This window comes from Mustelus asterias, unplaced genomic scaffold (genome assembly GCF_964213995.1).
Source record: "Mustelus asterias unplaced genomic scaffold, sMusAst1.hap1.1 HAP1_SCAFFOLD_74, whole genome shotgun sequence".
NCBI lineage: Eukaryota > Metazoa > Chordata > Chondrichthyes > Carcharhiniformes > Triakidae > Mustelus > Mustelus asterias.
In genome coordinates, this window is record NW_027590134.1 from 498,672 (window position 1) to 515,599 (window position 16,928).

At 43.0% G+C, this 16,928-nt stretch overlaps 1 pseudogene; it reads left to right on the forward strand.

Annotated features, from left to right (window-relative positions):
• The first annotated feature begins 7,727 nt into the window (after window positions 1-7,727).
• On the forward strand, window positions 7,728-7,929 carry LOC144483493 (U2 spliceosomal RNA; annotated as a pseudogene).
• The last annotated feature ends 8,999 nt before the right edge of the window (window positions 7,930-16,928 follow it).

Genomic DNA, 16,928 nt, shown 5'->3' on the forward strand with positions numbered 1-16,928 from the left:
TTAGTCACGAACTGCAAAGATGCTGAGAGCAAGTCGAAGGTGGAGTAAGGAAATTCAAATTTGAAAATGCATGAGTCAGCTAGACATCAACTGGGAAAATCAGAACAGACACAGAAGCAAAGGATTCCATATAATTCCATAGGATTTCGGGGAGCAATGGAGAAGGACAAGAGCGGCCCTTGGTTCAGGACGAGAGCCAAATACATACAAATTAGACAGGATCAGGGGAATTTGGTTTGGGAGCGGCAATCTGACGGCAAGTCCAGGTCTGGCATGTGGGCAGCTTTTAAAGGCCAGTTAACCGAATTGCAGAACATGCATGACCCATAAAAATGAAGGTTAGAAATAGCAGAATTCAGGAACAATGGACGACAAGGAAAATAGGAAGGAACTTAAACGCCAAATTAGGAGGGCTAAAAGAGACCATGAAACGTTATTAGCAAACAGGGAGATGGAGAATCCCAAGGCTTTTATGCATGTATTCGGAGCAAGAGGGTAGTTCAAGAAAGAATAGGCCCACTTAAGGACAATGGAGGAAAGTTATACATGGAACCACAGGACGGCGGCGAAATCCTTAATGAGTACGATGTATCGGTATTCATCAAGGAGATGGACATGGAGGATGTTGAGGCCAAAGATAGGTGTGTGAACACTCTAGATAATGTCAATATATCGAAGGAGGTAGTGATAGGTTTCCTCAATTAAATTAAGATGGACAAGTCCCCGGGGCCAGATGGGATCGAGCTCAGTTTACTGTGGGAGGAAAGAGATACGGGAGTAAAAAGGTATCTTCACACCCTTTTTAACCACAGGTGAGGTTCCAGAGGACTGGAGAATAGCTATTGTTGATCCCTTGTTTCAGGAAGAAAGCAGGGATAATCTAGGAAATCAAAGGCTGGTGAGCCTAACGACTGTGGTGGAGAAGCTATTGCTGAGGATATTTGCACATTTCGAAAAAATGGACTAGCTTGTGTCAGGCAGCATGGTTTTGTAGGGGAAAGTCAAGTCTCACCAACTCGACTGAGTTTTTTCAAGAGGTGATAAAGATAATTGATGAGGGAAGGGCTGTGGATGTAGTTTATATGGACTGTATTAAGGCGTTTGACAAGATCCCACATGGCAGACTGGAAATCACAAGGAATCGGGGTAGGCTGGCTAGATGGAAACAGAACTGATTTGGTGATAGAAGACAGAGGGCAGGATGTTAAGGCCGCACTCGTCCCAAAACCGTAAAATCCAACCCGAGCTCAACGGACCTGTCTATGTTCCACCCCTCGACGGTCCGATCCTCGTGGTGGGCAGAACGGGAAAATTCGCCCCAGAGAGCAGCAGGGAAAGGGTATTTTTTTCAGAATGGTGACCTGTAGCTCGTAGTGTTCTGCAAGGATCAGTGCTGGGACCTATTTTATTTGGAGGAAAACGTGGGTGGTCTGATTAGTAAGTTTGCGGGTGACACGAAGATTGGTGGAGATGCTAATAGCTTTGAGTTTACAACAGGATATAGATAGATTGGAAATTTGGGCACAGAAATGGCAAATGAAATTTAATGTGGAGAAATGTGAGGCAATGCATCTTGGAGGATCAAATTTATGTGTGAATTGTACTGTAAATGGCAGAGCCCTTTGGAACAGTAAGATGCAGAGGGATCTGGACGTGCAGGTCCACATTTCCCTATAAGTGGCAGTTGACCAAGGTGATTAAGAAGGCCTATGGCCAGGACATTGAGTACAAGCGTTGGAAAATCATGTTGCAGCGATATAAAACCTTGGTTAGGCCGCATTTGGAGTATTGCATGCAGTTCTGGTCTCTACTACCAGAAGAATGTGGAAGCTTTGGAGAGCTCAAATAAGGTTCACCAGGATGTTGCCTGGTCTCAAGGATGTTGGCTATGGCGAGAGGTTGAATAAACGAGGATTGTGTTCACTGGACACCCGGGGGCTGAGTGGAGATTTGATAGACGTTTAGAAAGTTATGAGATGTATAGACCCGGTGCATATCATTAGGCATGTTTTCACAGGGTGCAAGTGTCAATAAAAGGATTCAAGGTGAGAGGGGCTGAGTTTAAGAGAGATGTGCAGGGGAATTTTTCATGCAGAGAGTGGTTGGTGCCTGGAACATGCTGCCAGAGGAGGTGGCTGACACAGGCACATTAGCAACATATAAGAGGCATCTGGATAGGTACTTGAACAGAGAGGGAATAGAGGGATACAGACCGAATAAGGGCAGAAGGGCTTTTAGTTCAGTTAGCGCATCATGATCGGCACAGTCTTGGAGGGTTGAATGGCCTGTTCTTGTGTTGTACTTTTCTTTGCTCTAGGAGCACTCTTACAACATGTTTAATGTGAGTGAGGGGTGTGAAACCTATCTGAGCAATACTGGAGGTTAGTGGAAAACAAACCAAGATGGTGTTGGACACGGGAGCCGCTGTGTCTGTAATCCCTGAAAGGACCAACAAGACAACTTGAGACTCTAACCAGGCGCCAGCCCTTACTCAGACTGGGATCAAACTTCAGATGTACACCGGAGAGACCATACCATTGCATCAGGTGCTAGAAATGGACATTGCACATAACAGAAAAGAAGCAAGGACACATGTCACAAGAACATAAGAAATAGGAGCAGGAGTAGGCCATCTAGCCCCTCAAGCCTGCCCCGCCATTCAATAAGATCATGGCTGATCTGATAGTGGTTCAGTTCCACTTACCCGCCCGCTCCCCATAACCCTTAATTCCCATATTGATCAGAAATCTATCTACCTGTGACTTAAACATATTTAACGAGGTAGCCTCCACTGCTTCAATGGGCGGAGAATTCCAGATATTCACTACCCTCTGAGAGAAGAAGTTCCTCCTCAACTCTGTCCTAAACTGACTCCCCCTTATTTTGAGGCTGCGTCCTCTAGTTTTTGTGGTAAAAGGGAAGGAGCCTTATCTATAGGGCATGGCTGGCTCAGTGAAGTTCGGCAGAACTGGGATAAAATAAAGCACACAAAGGTGAGAGAGGATGTCATTCAGAAATATCCTGAGATTTTCCAGATGAACTGGGCACATTGCGTGGCTCTATAGTTAAGTTGCTCATTGATCCACAGGCTATCCACGCTTTTTCAAGTACAGGACAGGGCCCTACACCATGAAAGGTAAAGTTAGGGAAGAGTTTGATTCCAAGCCTTTGCAGCCATTCGATGAGTCCATTCGGTTGGGGAGCATTAAATATCCCTGTTCATAAAAATGATGATACTGTGCGTACACGTGATTACCTGGAGGCCTGGAGTTTCTGTTTTCAAGCCATGCTGGGAAAAATGGATAATCTGTGACAAGATTTTCCCCATGTACTAGTTCATTTTCATGACATCTAATTACAGGGAAAACTGAGGAGGAGCACCTCAGCACCCTGAATCAAGTGTTAGAGGTCTTCAGAGGCAGCATTGCATCAGAGGCACAGCGTAGGAATTTTCTAGACACAAAGTGTGGAATATCTAGACCACAAAATCATAGTGCAGCGTTCATCATTTGTGGAGGGAAAAGCTCCAGATTCCAATCATGTGTCCGGGCTCAGGTAATTTTTGGGTTTAGTTTACTGTTTTCCAAGGAAAATAACCACAATCTATTTAATCTCTCCTCATAGCAAGTTTTCTAGCCCTGGCAACATTCCTTTAAACCTCCTCTACATTCATTCCAGAGCAATTACGTTCTTACTGTAATATGGTGACAAGAACTGCACACTATATTTCAGTTGTGGCCTCATCAGTACTTTGTCCAATTCCAACATTACATCCTTACTTTTGTATTCTATACCTCTGGCAATGAAGGAGAACATTTTCGATGCCTTCCTTACAACCTCGTCTACTTGAACTGCTGCATTTAGGCACCAGTGTACTTGTACACCATGATCATTCACCTCATCTACTCCTCTTAATATATTCCCATTTATTTGTGTAATCTCTAAAACTGATTTACCTCCCTAATTGCATTTTAAAATGCGTCTGCCACTTCACCGCCTACTCCACCAACCCATCTATATCATTTCCGAAATTATAGCTACCCTCTACACTATTCACTACTCGGCCAATCTTTTTGCCATCTGCAAATTTCCAAATCGATCCGCCACGTTCATTTCCACATCGTTAATCTGTAACACAAACTGTAAGGGGTCGCAAAAGCGAGTACTGTGGAACGTTTTATCCAGTTTGCCACATTACCTGTACCCATGGGTTTTAACACTTTTCACCGATCTGCCATATGAGACCTTGTCAAACGCCTGGCGAAGTTCAATGTACACAACATACACAGCACTACCCCTTCTTGTCATGTCCTCAAAGAATTCAATGAAATTCGTGAGGCAAGATCTTCCTTTGACAAATGCACGTTGACCATCCCTGACAAGTCCGTGCCTTTCGACATGACAATTAATCGGCTAACTCAGGATTATTTCCAATAATTTGTCCATCACCAATTTAAGGCTAAATGGCCTATAATTGTTTGGCATTTCCCTCGACACCTTTTTTAAACAATTGAACTAAGTTCAATTGTTTAAAAAAGTAATGGAGCGGCACCGTAGCACAGTGGTTAGCACTGCTGCTTCACAGCCCCAGCGAACTGGGTTCGATTCCGGGCTTGAGTCACTGTCTGTGTGGAACTTGGACATTCTCCTCGTGTCTGCGTGGGTTTCCTCCGGGTGCACCGGTTTCCTTCCACAGTCCAAAGGTGTGCGGGTTAGGTTGATTGGCCATGCTAAAATGCCCCTTCGTGTCCTGAGATGCGTAGGTTAGAGGGATTAGCGGGAAAAATATGTAGGGACATGGGGGTAGGGCCTGGGTGGGATTGTGGTCCGTGCAGACTCGATGGGCCGTATGTCCTCTTTCTGCACTGTAGGGTTTCTATGATTCTACGATTCTAAGTTTGCATTTCTGCAGCCCGCAGTTAGCTCCTCTATATCTAGTGATGATTGGAAAATCATTATCAGAATAGTCAGTGAGATGTTGGCCTGGCTGAGGAAGATGGGCTGGAATTATGTGGTATGTTGGGTGGTTGTAGGTGGGTGCACTGAGCTGCAAGCGAGCCGGTGTTGCATTCATCAGCTGGTGGGCGGAGGGGGGCAGTTATGTTGCCCTATTCTGGATGGAAGGGCTAATCTTGTGGCAGAGGGAAATCGTTTTGTCCCATGGATCTCCGAGAGGTTAGTGGACAGGTCACATGGTGGGAATGGGGTTGCGGTGTAGCGTGGGACCCATGGGGAATTATAGGCCTTTGGGTGGTCAAGGAAGTTGCCAGGGGGACGGGTGGTCAGGAAGATGGTCAGCGGAAGGCTTGGATAGGAGGTGTTCAGTGTGGTGTTGTCAGATGGTGAAAAAAGTTGCTATGGGATGTCATATTTTAAATGGCTTCGTTACTTGGTGGAGATCGGTCAGATTGTCAGCCGCGTCAGTCAGTAGGGCAGTCAAGTCTTTGGTGGGTGGTCAGTTGGGAGGCGGGCTGCAATGGGATGTTCAGATGGTCTGGATGATCAGTGGGTATACTGGTCAGTAGTGAATGGTGCTCACTGGCATTTAGTCAGCGACGAGTTGACTAGGGGGTAATTAAATGTGTAGTCCTGAGGAAGGGAGGTGGGGTTTACTCGAGGGGCTCATAATAGCTCACGTGGTAGCGTCTGGGTAGGCAGGCGTGGTCTGGTGGGGCCGCACGGAAGACACAGTCAGAGGTGCTCTGTAGATCAGGTGGTTTTCCGTGGGATCCCGTGGAATGTTGGTGGTGGTGAAGTCGGGACAGGGGGAGGGCAACTGATGCTATGTGGGTTTGGCCAGAGGGGATCGAGGGGAGTTTGGCCAGAGGGGATCGAAGGGACAGTCAAAATGTTCGGAAGTTAGATGTGGAATAACATAAAGCGTCATGGTGGTAAGACAGGATGCCATGTATTGCCAATGAGTAGTCAGATCGGAGGGTGGGGGTTTCAAGAAGGCAGTCCGTTGTTCCTATTGGGTTATTCGATATTGATGGGTGGTCTGTGGATCTATCGATCTATCGATCACCATGTTATCGATAGATGCCTCAGGAATATAGTTACATCGAAGTGTGAAGTGGATTTAATTCTTCTAAATTTGTCTAAGTGATGACTACTTAAGGCAGTCTGAACAATCGGAAGTTCGTAATTTACATCACAATGTCTGGTGGTTCCATCACAGGGCGATGGCTCAATAAAAGATTGAACTTCTCGGGCAATTGTCACACAAGTTTTACCGGGGGAACTCTGCGCCGTGGCCGCGGTGTCCCCAGCATATTTTTTTTTTGGGTTCTGCCCAATTCGGATATCTCAGAGCCCGAAAAGTATGAGCCGGAATTGAATGAAGATAACCTAAAACACTGGGTCAGCCTTAAGCCGGAAGAAAGAGTTGAACATTGGACACGTACTAAAGAAAGAACATAACCGGTTCAGAGAGGCGAAGAAAATGTTGATAAAAATGGTACCAGAAATGGCGATCTTCAGTTACATTGGTAAGTATAGCAACATGGAGAACAGCATTGAGAAATGTTTTCAAAAGATGTTTAAAGTTCTGAGCGGTTTAGACGAAGTAAAGAGAAACTGTAACTATTGCTGGAAGAATTGAAAATCTTTGTCTCAATTTCGCCGATATCTTCCAAAGAAAACAAATCGATTTGCAGGAAGCAGGGTGACAAGGAAGGCGGGATATTTGGGCCAGATGGATTGATCTTGCACTGTCCGGCACAGGCTCGCTGACGTTTTTCAGTGCTGTTAACCATTCAATAAATCTACTGGACCACTCTGTAAAATGCCACAAAGGCTCATGTTTCTTAAATCTCTGTAATAGTTGTTAGTATATTCTGGGTTCCTCCCTTATGCTGCGGTTCTTGAATCTGGTTTCAGAGAGTCCTGATAAACTAGTGCAGTGCTTACAGCAGATTATCGAACACACCCTGGGTAAAGATTAATTACATATTACAGTCATAAACAAGACCTTCAGCCTGATCAGCACAAACCAGTAACACATTGTAATTTTATTTAGAGCTGGATCCGAATTAAATGGCGTGTCATTTTAATTGAATTATTCTGATTATTCACTGATCAATTTTGACAAGGGTGTTCATTTGGTTACCGGTTGATAGTGATTACATTTCCCCCTGCTCTTTTAGACACACAGAGCAACAGTCTACATTTATTGGCTGTGATTTTTTTTCTCTTTTTATTACCTACTGTGTAATGTCTTTATTATTGGACTATAAACTTTCAAAGAGAGCAAAGTTCAAAGTTCAAACATTGTTGCTTTATGGGGTTCAGACACCAGGGGATAGGAAACACTGAGCTCGACCGTTGAAATATATTTGCTTTCAATCGCTGGATTTTCACTCCATTTTGCTACAATTCTATCCGTGTAAATGCTATTTATTGATATTGTTGATCCATTAATCTCGGTACCCAGGATTCTGTCATATTCCACTGTCCTGAACTTGTGCATTTTCCATCATAGATTATTCTCCCAGCTTCAGTAGATTAATGCGGAGAATGTCTTAGAATGGTCTCCCGTTGGTTATCTGCGCTTTTTTTTTTGTTTACAGTCTGAGATGTGATCAGAAATGTAGCACCTAATCAGTCTCAATATTTGATAATTGGCTTTGTCTGCTGGTTTCAGTTTTTGGAATGGAATCACTCAATGTGTGTCACATGAGAGAACAGATCCACCAGAGGAAGTGGCAGTATTATCGCAGGAGAGTTGGATCGCTTCTCGGCCTTTTGGCTAAGATCAAGTGTAGTTATGCGGATGCTGCACTTGGTTGAGGTCATTAGGTTACATTGAAGCTTCATATGTTTCATATGAAGCAATTTTTAAAAGCGGTATCTCGGCCTTTTGGCTAAGATGGAAATGAGCTCAAGTCTTGGAGGAGGAATTGCTTTCCCCCCTCCAATCAGCTTTGCTCATGTAGATCAGGCCCACGACAGGGTGGTTTGGTCGCTCGCCCTGTCTTGTCAGCCTGGATCGGAAATGTCTCAACTTGTTGAGACTCTGAATTGGACTTGATTTGATTGAATTGGAAAAATATCAATTTTTTTTAAAAGGTGGGAGCCCTCAGAATTGAACATCTCAGGCAATGTCGTGCAACCCTGACTAAAGGACCTCTGGGCTGTTGTCGGGGCATCTTTGTATACCTCACAGTTAGGATGTGAGGCCGCACACTGCATGTCAGAATTGACATGCTCAGACCGAGGAGGTTACGAGGAAAATTTATGAAACTTTGTTTCGGCTTCAAGCGGGAATATTGCCTCGAATAAAAGACACGCCCTTGGGTGAAGCTGTGAGGTTCACAGAGAATAAAGAAAAAAATCGGAAAATCATACATGGATAAAGGAACTCAGTTGCATGATTACTGTCAGCACATGTAAAAGAGGGGTCGACAGAAGGTTTCGCGAGATGTTACACTGAACAGTTTAATATTATCTACAGATGAACTGTTATCATTGCTAGAAGGATTGGGAAGCGTTTATATCCCATTTCACCTTGTTTAAACAGAAACGAAGAAGTATTGAAGGAAAGGATGAGGGGGTACATAGATAAATAGGAGATAAAGGGACTGGCTGGATTGTTCTTTCGGAGAGCTAACACAGAGATACTGACCTCCTTGAACTTTCTAACCTATGAATCTATGGAACTACTGCACCAAAACTCGAGATTGTTCAGATTCCCTACATTAAAACAATGTAAAGGTGGTCACAATATTCTGGGCTCTTACCTTGAGCAGCCGTTCCCGCTCCTGGTTCCAGAAAGTCTGAACAAATTAGTATATTGGATTCAACCGTTTATCAAACACACCCTGGGTAAAGATCAGTTACACACAGTCATAAATACGACCTTCAGCCTGATCAATGCAACTCCTCACCACACCTTTCTCTTAATGCCAGCTGGGTCTGAATTAAACAGTATAATCTTACTGAATCATTTCAATAAATCCGGAATCCATTTAAGCGAAGTCATTCGTTCTGTGTGCCTGAATAACAGAGAGTATATTCCACAGAATCTTTAAGACCCACAGATAAATAGTCAGCAGTTGTTAGATATTATTATCCACTGTATAACTTAACTATTATTTAATGAGGCAACTTTAGAGAGAAAACAAGGTTCAAAGAACAATGTACATTTATTGGGTTCAGACGGCAGATGATAGGAAAAACTAAACTCTCGTTTTGAAACATACTTGCTTTCACTCACTAAATTTAAGTGATGTTCAAAATAACGGACATTTTCAGCATTAACTACAGTGAATCTGTTTCAATTGGTGACAGGATGCAGAAACTTTTTATCCAATTTCACAGAGGGCTTCAAATGGCAAGGAATAACAACTGCACCAGAAAGTCAAATATTTTACAATGTCGCTACGGTAAAATTTGATAATGATTGTCACACAGCAGAGTCATAAACGTGAACTTCAGCCTGCTCAGTACAATTCCTCATCACATTTTTCCCTAATTTAGTGCTGGGTCTGAATCACTCATATTTTCATTTATATTAACTTATTCTGATAACTCACTGATCAAATTAAACAAAATCAGTCATTTTGCGAGCCTGTTGACAGTGATACCTCCCCCGGCACTTTCAGCCCGACATAGAAACAGTATGCAGTTGTTAGATTTGATGTTTTCCTTATTTTATTACTCACTATATAACGTCTTTATTATTTGGCTATAAACGTCCAGAAAGTGCAATGTGCAAAGAGCATTGTTCCTTTATTGGGTTCAAACATCAGCAGGTAGGAAATATGTTGAAATACGTGTTTAAAAAAGCCTTTGCTTTTAACCATTAGATTTTTCATTCTATTTTGCTACAATTCTATCTCCATAAACGGAATGTATTTGCATCTTGGCTCGATTTATCTCGGTATCAGGTTTCTATCATATTACCTCATTTATACAGTCTTGAATATGTGCAGTTTCCTTCATAAATTATTTTACCAACTAACAGTAGAGTAATGATTGGAATGCCCTGGAGATGGTCCCTATTTCGTTACATGCGATATTTCTGTTTGATAAGCCTTAGCCATGAACAGTAATATTGCAAGTAGTTAATTTCAATATTTTGTTATTATTCTTGTCTGCCGCCTACACGTTTTGGAATGAAATTACTCAATGTCTATCCCAGCAGAGCGCAAATCCACCAGAGACTTGAGAGGGAATACATCAAAATTGAACATCCCGGGATATTAGCCTGGAAAGCTCATCTGAGCACCTCTGGGCCCAGGTGAGGACATCTTCAGATGACTCAGTAGTTCGGGTGCCCCGAATGTCAGACATTATTTTCTGACCCACAAGAAGTTATGATGAAATCATAATCCCTCCATGCCATACTTTCTCATAATGAGCTCCTTATAAATTACACACAAGTTCATTTTCAATTGATTTTTACCCTCTGATCATTTTAGATAAAGACATGAATTACATCGGGGCAGGACTGCGACTGCTGACCTTGGAAGGTACTTGATAGAGTCATTGGCCAGGCTTTAAATCAATTTGGCAGGGGGATGGGAACCTATGTGACTATTCAGAGGTTGGGTCAGCAAGAACAAGTGGAAAATACAACAAGAATAATAACAGTGAGAGGCAGATAAATCAAGAGCCAGAGACAGGTAAGGGCTCAGTAAAAATTGTAGGAACGGGACAAGAAAGGTTAAAATGCTTACCTTAAGGTGTTGTACCTGAACGCGCGGAGGATCCCAAACACCATGGAAGAATTAGCTATGCGGATAGATGATATATTTCATATTGCAGTCAATGCTCCTAGGTGACCAAGAATGGGAAATAAGCATTGAGGTGTAGTTGGTGTTTAGGAAGGAACGCCAGAGGAAGAGATGGTGGAGTTGCATTGTTGATTGAAGAAGTTATTGATATGATCTTGAGGAAACATATTAGCACAGATGGAGGGATATAGTTTGGGTTGATAGGATGAAATGTTTCCCCTCGTAGAGGGTTCAATAAAAAGAGAGGAAATATTTTACAAAAGGAGAAGGAACTTGAGGGGGGATTTGAGAAGAACTGTTTTCATCCAGAGGGTGATGGTAATCTGGAAACTCATTGCATGAAAGGGTGGATGAGGCGGGGGAACTCTCAACGTTTCGGCATTTAGACGAACTATTGAAACGCCATAGCAGAGGTGGCTACAGGCCAATTGCTGGAAAGTGAAAAAAGAATAAATAGGTGCTTGATGGCCGGCAGAGACAAGATGGGCCAAACGGCCTCTTTCTGTGCTGTAAAGCAGCAAGAGTCTGTTACTCAATAACCCGATCCCCAACTTTCTGCCCATTTTAGTGAAGGCTTTTAATCAGCAATTCACAGACAGTCAGCTGAGGAGCATTAACAAAAAGCTGCTGCCCCGATATATCTGAAAACTGCTCGACAATGGATTGACAATGTGATGCGATTTACAGTAAAACAATGCGAACCTCGGCCCGTGCAATCGCGCCGCTCTCTGGATTGAACTGACGTAAACACATAAATCCCAAGGGCACCTGGCCTGTTATTTGTTTTGCATTTAATTGCTCTAAAAACTTGCTCTAAATCCTAAATTCGCTGATTGATAATCAGGCGGGAATATATTTCCGTTCAGGGAACGTGCAACTCCAGAATCATTGTGCTAAATGTAGTATTCAACAGGCTGGGGATAATTTCGCACCTGAACATCCGGTCAGGAATTTGCACGAGTGTGAGCACTGGCAAATGTTTCACAGGAAAAGCAAAATCTTCATTTCCTGGGCTTCAACCCGATTTTTGAACTCGAATCTGGTTCCTCATTATTTTTCCTGGCCAATATTTCAAAATTCTGACCTCTGCAACTCACTTTGTCCCTTGAGCTCTCTCCAACGCCTCCCCAATTCCGCGCACCAAATCAAAGCTCCGTTATTACATTTGAGTCAGTGATTCTTCACGAACTTAATTCCTTCTTCAGGATTGATTGAATCCTGTGATCCGGGTATCGAGTTGTTAAGGGGAACAACGAACACGCCGAATCATAGGAACATGGGATAGAAGCAGGGATATGCCCCTGCGCCCTAAGAGCCTGACCCGCCATTCAACATGGACTTAGCAGATTTGTTTATCGCCCCGACCTCACTGCCCTATCTGGCCTCCACAACGGTTGTCTCTGTTGTCGACAGGAAACCTCAGCGTTGAATAAATTCAGTGACCCAGCCCCCAGTGCTTTCGGAGAGGGGATGAATTCCACAGTCTAACCGCTCAGTGAATGTTAGAATCCAGGGCAGAATGTCCAAGGTACTTTATGATGTCAGCCTGCATCATAGGATTTGCAATTTGAATTTGGCCAAGGGAAGCATGAGGTATTTCACTTCAGGTATGATTCAAATGACCCACTATGGAGCTTTTATCAAAAAGTAGTAGATAGATTGAAAATTAGCAATTTTTTTTACAAATTACAAACAAGAAAAAAACACCCATGATATTTTATAAAACATAACGTCTGAATACACTGTTCGAACACAACATATCTCCTTATAACAATGGATATTGCCCCAGGTGCAGCACAGAAAATAAGTATGCTCATTTGCTTTCGCAGCTCAGAAATACCTGCTGTGAATTAATCCTTGGGATACAATTGAAACTCTGATTTCCCAGCTTTGTAAATTCCAGCAGACCTCGTGATGGACGGAAAACTACTGCTGGCCTCTCGAGTTTATGATGTCGATCCGTTGTCGTAGCGTCTGCATGGTCCCCCCAATGTACCATGCCTCGGGACATCCTTTCCTGCAGCGTATCAGGTAGACAACGTTGGCCGAGTTCCAGGTGTGTGTACCATGTATCGTCGTCCACTACATCCCCAGAGCGGAGTAGCTACGACAACTTCTCCGGAGCCTTCAACATGTCATCGATCAAGACGAACATCTCCACACACCCCCACGTCTTGCCTTCAGCAACCGCACAACCTCAAACAGACCATTGTCCGCAGCAAACTACCCAGCCTTCAGGAGAACAGTGACCACGACACCACACAACGCTGCCACAGCAACCTGTGCAAGACGTGCCGGATGCCATCATCTCACGTGAGAACACCATCCACCAGGTACATGGTACATATACTTGCAACTCGGCCAACGCTGTCTACCTGATACGCTGCAGGAAAGGATGTCCCGAGGCATGGTACATTGGGGAGACCATGCAGACGCTACGACAACAGATGAATAAACACCGCTCGACAATCATCAGGCAAGACTTTTCTCTTCCTGTCGGGGAACACTTCAGCGGTCACGGGCATTCGGCCTCTGATCTTCGGGTAAACATTCTCCAAGGCGGCCTTCATGACACACGACAACGCAGAGTCGCTGAGCAGAGACTGATAGCCAAGTTCCGCACACATGCAGATGGCCTCAACCGGGATCTTGGGTTCATGTCACACTATCTGTAACCCCCACGACTTGCCTGGGCTTGCAAAATCTCACTAACTGGCCATGCTGGAGACAATACACATCCCTTTAACCTGTGCTTTACCGTCTCTCCACACACATTGTCTGTACCTTTAAGACTTGATTACCTGTTAAGACTCACATACCAACCGTTATTTTGTAAATTGAGTTTGTGTCTTTATATACCCTGTTTGTGAACAGAACTCCCACTCACCTGATGAAGGGGCAGTGCTCCGAAAGCTTGGGGCTTGTGCAACCAAATAAACCTGTTGGCCTTTAACCTGGTGTTGTGAGACTTCTTACTGTGCTCTACCGTTTAGCCAGCAAAGCTGTTACTCCAGGAAGGCAAGCAGACTGCTTCCTGTAGAGCAGAATTTCTAACAACAAGGGTAGAGGCACAGAAATACTGCATTTGTGTCTGGATTCCACATAACTTCGAAATAAAACTGAAAGTGAATCATTGGATTCCTCTGTGAAGGAACCGCCTGACTTTGACATGTCAAACAATCTTCCCACCATACTTCAAATGGTCGGAAGCTCCCAGAAAGTGCATTAGGCCCAGAGTAAAAATAAACAAATCCCCACTTAAACCATTCAATCAGCAATACAATGACATCTAATCAGGCAGCTCGGTGCCAATATCAAAAACAAAGGCTTGCTGACATGCTGCAGAGAACATGCCTAAAAACACATTCCTTAAAGGCACAGCAGCGCCTTCAGAATAAAAAAAGAAGCATCAGCATTCAAGATGGTTTCGTTTTTCAAGCCCTTTCAGTTTCACACTAAGATTACTTCGCAATATATGCATTAATTTTACAAAGTTAAAACATGCAAACAGAACAGTAATATAGTCAATTTCATTCCTTGTCTTCCAAATTCGAACACAACATCATTTATCACATTCGTGACTAAACATAGACAATCATATCGTCTCTTCCTTGCTCATGTATAACTTTTAAATTTAATCGCTGCAATAATAGACTCCATCGAAACAATCTGGCATTTTTATTCTCAAATTTCTCCAAAAACGTCAACGGATTGCAGTATACAAAATCGTCTTAGATGAATTCCTGGTAACATAAAAGTTAAACTTTTGCAAAACCAGCACCAAACCCAAGGTCTTTTTCTCATTCGTTGAATATTTCTTCTGAAGATCATTTTTTTTTAAAGATAGCCAAGAGTTTTCATCGTCTTCTTGTAATAGCACGGCATCGAGACCCACATCGCTCGCATCGATGGCCACCTTAAATGGTTCTGTGTAATTTCATGTGGTCAACAGAGGGGCACCTGTTAGCACAGCCTTCAGGCCTTCAAATGTCTGTTGACACTCCGCTCTCCACTGAAGTTTTGTACGCTTCTTCAGCAATTAGTCAGTGGAGAAACCACAATGCTAAAATTCGGCACAAACTTCCAATGAAAACCATTCAGGGCCAGAAATGTAATTACTCTCCTTTTTGTCGACGTCATTGGGAACTCGCCAATAACTTTTGTTTTCACATCCCGTGGAGCGATTTGTCCATGTCCAATTGTTTGGCCGAGGAATGTGACTTGGGCCTTTCCAAACTCACACTTCGCTATGTTTACCGCCAAGCCCACCTCCTGAAGTCGATTGAATAATTCCACCACAGGTTCACGTCTGACTTAAAATCACCATATTGCCTATATATACCGTACAATTGGATAATACTGAAATGATCTTATTTGGTAATATTTCAATTGTGGTTGGGGTATTTTTCATTCCGAATGGATAACTTTGAGGAAGAATGTGGTGGCATTGGAAGCAGTTCAGAGAACTTTCACTCGATTGATTCCGGGGGTATGAAGGGGTTGACATGTGAGGAGAGGTTCAACAGTTTGGGTTTGCTTTCTCTGGAGTTCAGAAGGATGGAAGGGGAATCTGATCGAGGTATATAAAATTTTCAAAGGGATTGCTGAAGTAATTTTGAGCCAATCTTTCCTCTTATGCTGCAATCTAGAACAAGAGGTCACAGGTATAGGTTGAGAGGCGGTAGCTTTAAAACTGAAATGAGGAAGAACTAATTCACACAGAGGGTGGCGAATTTGTGGAAGTTGCTGCCACAGAGCGCGGTGGAGTCTGAATCATTGAATCGCTTAATGAGGGAGATGGATATACTTCTGATAAAGAAATAAAGAAGAATCTGGGAACAGGTGGGGAGTTGGATTTGAGACAATGGAGAGATCAGGCATGATCTGACTGAAATGCAGAGCAGGCTGAAATGCTCAATTTGCTTACTTCTGCTCCAAAGTCATGTGTTCCTAATTTCCGGTGTTCCTATTGTTGTGAAGTTAGTGTTTGTAAAATTAGAAAAAGAACTTCTAAAATGCTGAGAGTTGTAAAGTTTCATGGTTCTGTTTGAAAAGGTAGCATTTTTATGTCGTGAAAAGATGCAGGTGCACAGACTGAAACATTGTATGACGAGCCTGGGCAGTGGTGCTGCCAAGACAGCAGGTTGTTTTTGAAGTTTGCCCTCTCAGGTTAAACTAGGCATTTGAATAGCTGCAGCGTATCAGATTTGAATTTGATGTTTTGATAACATGGAAAACAATCTTATTGTCAGGATTTTGGTATGTCATCAGGGATGGAAGAAACAGTTCCCAACTCCAGAGGTCCAGACAGCCACTGCCTCTGCCAGCAACTGACACATTTCATAGTTTGAGAGAGAGAAAGAAGCACAGCAAGGAACTTCCTCTAACAACCTAAGAGTCACATTTATGTCTTAAAAGAAAGTCTCATCTCAATCGTAAAGGTACCAGCAGAAGATACTGAAAAGAGAAGGTAAAGGAGACAGAAGATTCGGGAAAATAACACCTTATTTTATTTGGAGAGTGACTAGAAATTCAACTTTTTATTTGGTTAATACATAGGAATTGTATTTATCTAAACAACATTCATTAATAATAATATTTTATTCGGTTTGTTAATAGTTTAGTTAACGTGTTCACTGTTCGTAAGATGAATAAATTGTTACGTATTCCTTCCCAGAGACAGTCTCAGGTAATGATTTTGATTTGACCACCAAAAGTTGCTGAAGTGCAGGTACTATCTCTTCTCACACACACCTTAAATAGATTATGAAGGGAACTACTTATCTTTGAGTGGTTGAGTGCTTTTTCGCAGAGAGGAGATTAACCTCCCACCCCTTGTTACAGACTGGTGGCTCCTCCGGGATTTGAACAGTCTCAGGTCTTTAAATAAACCTTAAGTGCCGAGTGTAAGATCTGCTAACAGACAACAAGCAGATTAAATAAAAAGTGGGGAAATGGCTCTTAACATTGCTGAAGAGGTTCTAGGAGTTGGCGATGCTTTCCATATTTGCCAAGAAAGTTTATAATGACAGAAAAAGGTGACACTGTAGAATTGGCAAACAGGCTAAACTTTGCTTGAACCAAGGATAATAGGAAAGCTAAAACTGCAACGGAGATAGCCAAGCATTCAGAGTGGAGTCAGAGAAACAATAAATTAGAAATGAGACAAATGGAGTTAGAAAGTGAACTTAA